The following is a 6,000-nucleotide window of genomic DNA, read 5'->3' on the forward strand; positions in this document are numbered from 1 at the left end:
TCGCTTGCGGCGCTGCCTTATCAAAACCACCGCGACACGGGTCACCTGAATCAGCATTGTTGCAACCGCTGCGCGACACGCGCCGGCTGCACCAGCGCAAATCATTTCAAACACCGCGCCATTGCTACCGGAAGTGCTCTGGGCTAGTATCATCATCAGCAGTGTTGTCTGTTTACAAACGTCAAAACCTTGCGCACTGGGCGCATTTGTTTTTCAGTCCCGGACTGTGTGGGACTACTTGCGGACTCGAGTCCGATATTTATTTTTCTCAGCCAGCCCGAAAGCTCCGCCAAGGGAGTGACACTCTCATAGAGCCAATGGGGACGTTTTTTTTCGAAGGCGATGGTGGCGGCACCTGGGAGAGGCGGTAAACGCATCAAAAATCCAATATGGCGTCGAGCGTTTAGGCGGCTGGTTGTGGCCGGTTGCTCGCGCTACAGTGCACTGTACTCGCGCGTTCCTAGTGCTGGCGGCCGCTAGCTCGATCCAAGCTTTGTAAATACTAGTGATTAACTGATCCCGCGCTGCATTCACGCTTGATTAGCTAAGTACTTACGGAATCTGCTCACTCGCTTTTGTATTTCGATGTGTCTGTTGACGTAGCATGGTGCATGGTGGCGAGCGGCGCGACTGCTTTTAAGCAGCTGCGCTCGCTCTAGAACGAAAAGCGTAAATGGTTTTGTACAAAGAACAATTTATTAAAAGAACATCAGCAGTGACAGTCGATGTTCAAAAAGTGATTTTAGACATCAGTGACATTGCAGTATCAGTAACAGGCATCCTAAAAATAAAAATAAAAAACGCCATTATGTAAACCTAGAAGACATGAGCGCACAGATAATGTATAGGGGATAAAAAAAAAAAGGTATCGAGGCAGGTACAGTACACATAATAAAATGCTACATGACTGAATATAGGTTTGTACGCGATTTTGTAAGAGATTTAGGTAAATAGCAGGGAAGTAAAACATCTGATATGCATTGAAACGCATCAGTCTGTGGCTATGAATGAACACACGCAGAGAAAGGCAGCAAAAATTTTCAACCTTTGACTCGTGTAAAAGAAATCACAGTGCGTTGGGCTAGGGACAACATAATATGCTGCAGTGTTAGTTCTTCGTATAAAGACTCCAAGAAAAGCTCACTGTGTGACTCGACGTGACGCCAATGACGCTGCTGCAGTGCGAATGTCGCCGACGTCGCCGTTTTCGCTTGCGCGGCTGACCGGGCGTCGTCTGCTGGTCGTCTGCTTCCGCGTTATCAGCGTCGTCATCTTCGGAACTAATTCCTTTGATATCTTATTTTTAATACCTATGGCTGGTTATAATTTGGTTCATAAGTATGTTTTTATTATTGATAGTGGTCGAAAAATTTCACTTTTATTAGGCTTAACTGCAGCCGCGTTTACCGCCGATACCAGGATCGCTGCAATCGTTTCGACCGTGGCGCCACCCTCGGCGCGGACGCGCAACTTCCAACATGCCACAGCCCTGGCTCCGCCCACCTGCCTGCATCGCCATAGCAACGCGTTCGTTTTTCGCCTATGGCAGTCCTTGGGGCTGCGGGGAAGGCAGCAGACGACAGCTGCGCGCCGCGCTGCCAGCCATGTTGTGTTAGACTGTGTGCATTTTGCGTACTTTTCGTGTTCTTGAAGGAAAACATCGTGCGTTAAATTTCACATGAGCTCCGTAGCTGCTCTATGAGCCATCGTAAGACTTTTTGTTCTTGCATCTTCGTTCTATTTTCTTGAAATCCACCGCACACAGACGCGCGTTCGGAGCTGCGAGCGCGTATTGTTTGCTCGAGTCGTCAAGAGGTTTCTGTTCGCTTGTTTTGCGACATGCTGTCTGTGCGCTTACCTGAAAGCATCGCATATGAACCACTCGTATACTGGAGCAGCTATAGCGCTTGTTGTCAACATTTTTGCGAAGGTTTTCGTCTATCTGAATATCCGCAACGAGTTGGGCTACATTCTGCTAACTTCGCCGCGAGCAGTAGCGGCGAGCATACCCTCGAAGCTGAGTTCGTTAATGCACCTACGCCAAGCTGACAGTACGGTCTTCAAATCGACTCAGTATCATGAGCGAGCTCACGGCGTTGCTTCGGCGTCGTGGTGCCCATGGCTTGCGTCGTCTGCTAGTAGATGACTGCGTCCAGGTACGGTAACCGAGGGGGAGCCCGGCTCTGGCGGCGAGTCCGAAAGCAGCCTAAGCAAGTAGGTCATGTGACCATGACGCTGTCTCCTCTCAGAGCGGAAGCCGAGACCTGTCATCAAGTAGTCCGGGACTGGAAAAACAAATGCGCCCACTGGCGCTGGTAGTGGCTCCGAGTGACATGAAGGGGGAAGGATCATAGGCCGTCATTCGTCATGCATCTTATCTGGGGTGTTCGTTCTGCACTTGCACGTGCTCGGCATTAGTCACAGCTGAATGAGTCGAGAAAAGCGTCTTCTCTACGTTGGGTTATAGTGCCTAGTATATTCTAGGCACTATAGTTGGGTGCAGTAACCGAGTTTGACACAGGAGCGGCCATCTTGGGAACGGCATGGAACGATTTCCGGACGAAAAAATGACGACTACATCCGGGGGCGTTTGTTGGGCTATAGTGCCTAGAATATACTGTAGTTGGGCGGCCAGCAGTAAAAAACTGGAGCGGACACTTAAAGGGGTTGTGAAAAGAAAATGAAGCTGCCCGATTTTAGTTTTTACTGCTTCCATAAACATCAGATATACTGATTCCGAAATATTGCGGCTCAACATTGAGCCGGCTTTTAGTAAAGCCGCTTCTAAATCGCTCCCTTTTTGCGCTCATGAGACGACCATGCGATGCCGTCGGCCGGCACATGCATAACTCGACTAGGCCATCTTAAGATCTTTAGAAACGTAGAGATATCTTTTGTTTGCCCTAAAATAACAGCTTTATAAAAAATTGAGAAAGCAAAACAAAGTTTTCCAGTTATTTTCACACGTAATTGTAATCCGTTAAGCTGCACACGTGCTAATTGATCGATCGCTGACCTGGGACCGGCTTCGGTTTCGGTTCTGCTTCTCTATCGTCCGTGGCTCCAGTATCACTGGCTCGATATAGCCTTGCTTACGTGAACCTATCTAGGTGGTGTTTCTTGACAGCGGTGGTTTGAGTCAGAGAATCGAGCTGAGCTGGGTCAGCTCATCTCGACGACTCTCTGTTTACATGAACTCGATACGAACGAGTCAGCTATCGTGGCGGGCCTAGTCTGGGAGTCTCTGAGATCTGCTTGTGGGTGATGAGGGGGTCCTTGTCTCCGGGTAGCGGGGTCTCTATGGCCGCTCGGGTGTATACATCTCGAGCGAGGCGATGGGCAGCCTCATTGCCTGGTAAACCCTCATGAGTTGGAACCCAGATGACTGAAACCTCCCGGTTTAGCGGGTGCTTCCTCAGTAGACTGGCCGCCTGCCTGGAAATTAGGCCTTTGCCGAAGTTCCTAACAGCCGCCTTAGTGTCTGAGAGAATAGTTTTGGCTCTGGTACCTGTACAAGCTAGCGCTATCGCAGCCTCTTCAGCTATTAAAGCGTTACGCGTATTAATGGATACAATTACCTTCTGGGAGTGGTTCCCATCTACCACCGCTATGATTGCGGCCCCTTCTAGCCCTCAGGCAGCATGGCAATAGGCTGATTCCTGAGGAGGGTCTTTCATTAGATTACTTTGAATAAATTTTGCTCTATGCCCTCTTCGTTCCTTTTCATGGATAGGGTGCATATTCTTAAGAATCGGTGCCATTTTGAATAGTTTTCGTGTTTCAAGTTCCAGCGGTTCAGCGACATAGGGTGGCTCTCCTGACGGAAGCCGTAGTTCTCGTAATATTTTTCGCCCCCCTACAGTGGAGTTGAGCCGCCAGATCTGCGCCTCCCTGACCGATTTCGCAATCTATTCCCAGGTATTATGCATTCCCATAGCTAGAAGCTTCTCTGTCGAGGAGTCGGAGGGATGCCTAAAGCCCTTTTGAATGACGTTCTGATCATTATGTCGAAATGCTCCACTTCTCCAGGATTAAGATTCAGAAAGGGGGTGTCATGAGCTATCCTGCTGATTATAGAGGCATGAACCAGCCTTATCAGGCAAGGTTCTCTGAGGCCTTTGTTCCTGGGGGAGATTCGCCTGAATGTCCTCGTTACTTAGTCGATATACGTCTGAAGCTTTTTGAGGATAGTAGTGTTTTTGCCATTCGACTGTAGGAAATACCCCAGAATCCTAATGGTGCTGACTCTCGGTACCTTGCTCCCTCCCACGTATACCTCCACTGGTTTATGTAGGTGCGGTAGGCGGGATTCTCGGGTTACCTGGAATTGAATGTAAAACAATATATTCGCGGGAAAGAATGGCTGGAGGCATTGCTAGCATTCAAACTGAGCGCGCCTGAAACCGAAACCGGAAGTTTCGCGATCAGCCACTTTGTGCGGAACAATCAATAAGCCAGCTAGGTCCTACAGGAGTGTCCGCTCTTTTTGAATGCCTTTCTCTATGCCACTACTGCCGAGCACGTGAAAGTGCAGAACGAAGGTAATAGATGAGACGTGTGACGAAGAAGGACCTGTGCCCATCCAACTCCATGATGTCCCTGCAGCCGGCAACACCACCTGTGCTTTTATGGAGCAACTACCAGAGGACTACAAGTGGCGCCATCTTATATCAGTGTTCTAATCTGGCCGCTATGTAGCTAGCTGCACATGCGTGTCGTAACCTTACTCCAAAAAATGGGGGCCAAATTGATTTTCTGATAGAAAATTTCTAACTTACAGGGAAGCGAAAGCTTTTCAAAATTCGTTATGTATAAATATAGTGCAGCTAAGCTTGTCCGCACAACCTGAACTTTTCCGTCTGGCAGCGTAGCCGGACCTGCAAAACACTTAACGCAATTTTGTAGTCGGGCTGTCAGACAAGTTAATTATTATCGTTTTCTGACCTTGGGTTGATTACTTCTAATCGCTGCATCGTTGAGGTAGCGTGGCCGAGTGGTCTAAGGCGCTGGTTTAAGGCACCAGTCTCTTCGGAGGCGTGGGTTCGAACCCCACCGCTGCCAATAACTTTTGCCTCCTCACTTCAGCTATCTGCAAGCACACATTTTTTTAAGTAAGCCCTGTCTACCTGATGCGAGCCTTTCTGGCAGGAAGGGTTTAGTTTTAAAGCGAATGAACCTGCAGCTGGACTGACTGTTTTTTCGTGTATTGTCTTTTCATGGTCCTGTAATCTTGCGTTCATTTCTTTTAAGGTCTGTAAATTGAGGTAGCGCGGCATTTTGGGTACGGAATGGTATGGTATGGCATGGATTGGCATAGCATGACATGGTATGGCTTGGTATGGTATGGTAAGGTATCGTGCTATGAGAGACGCCGTAGGCTAATACGGCTGACAGAGTGCTAACAGTACAGGGCTACCAAGGCTAACATTTGAAACCGCTGTTATGCCGCACCCATTCCCCTACCCGCACGATGAAATGATCTAGATTAACATCTAGAAGATATGGCTAGGAGGCGATCTGCGAACGCTGCTACGCGGGCAACACCAACCATGAAAGGGACCCAGGTAGGATGGTGTCAAAGGTTATGTGCATGAATCAGAATCAAAATGTATTTATTGCACCCTAATGGATACTTGTTATGGAATCCACTACTCACAGAACTATAAAAAAGAAACCGGGTGCAATGACCCAGTGCACGCGAGCGCATCGAATTTTTGGACGTAATGTGGGCCATTTCCTATACTTACTTTACTGCTGCATCTAGAAGGGTTTTGTGCACAACACTTGCTAATACGGGCACCTGTTCTTCTGGGGTGACCCCGGAACACAAGTACGCCCGGTGGATCTGGCCGCCTGGAGCAACAGTCGTTGCAGGCGCTAGATGCCGGGTGTCTACAAAGGCCAGACACATTGGGCGCTCAACAGTGGCGCGGTCTGATTGCGGTGTCTTTGCAGCAGGCGATACCAGAAGACACGTAGCCCCAAGACATAGGAGTCGGC

At 48.9% G+C, this 6,000-nt stretch overlaps 1 non-coding gene across 1 annotated transcript; it reads left to right on the top strand.

Annotated features, from left to right (window-relative positions):
* Window positions 1-4,979: 4,979 nt before the first annotated feature.
* On the top strand, window positions 4,980-5,061 carry TRNAL-AAG (transfer RNA leucine (anticodon AAG)). The gene has a single exon. It is a non-coding gene; the product is annotated as a tRNA-Leu (tRNA).
* The last annotated feature ends 939 nt before the right edge of the window (window positions 5,062-6,000 follow it).

Source organism: Amblyomma mixtum, chromosome 3 (assembly GCF_055824585.1).
Source record: "Amblyomma mixtum isolate Tamu chromosome 3, ASM5582458v1, whole genome shotgun sequence".
In the NCBI taxonomy this organism is placed as follows: domain Eukaryota; kingdom Metazoa; phylum Arthropoda; class Arachnida; order Ixodida; family Ixodidae; genus Amblyomma; species Amblyomma mixtum.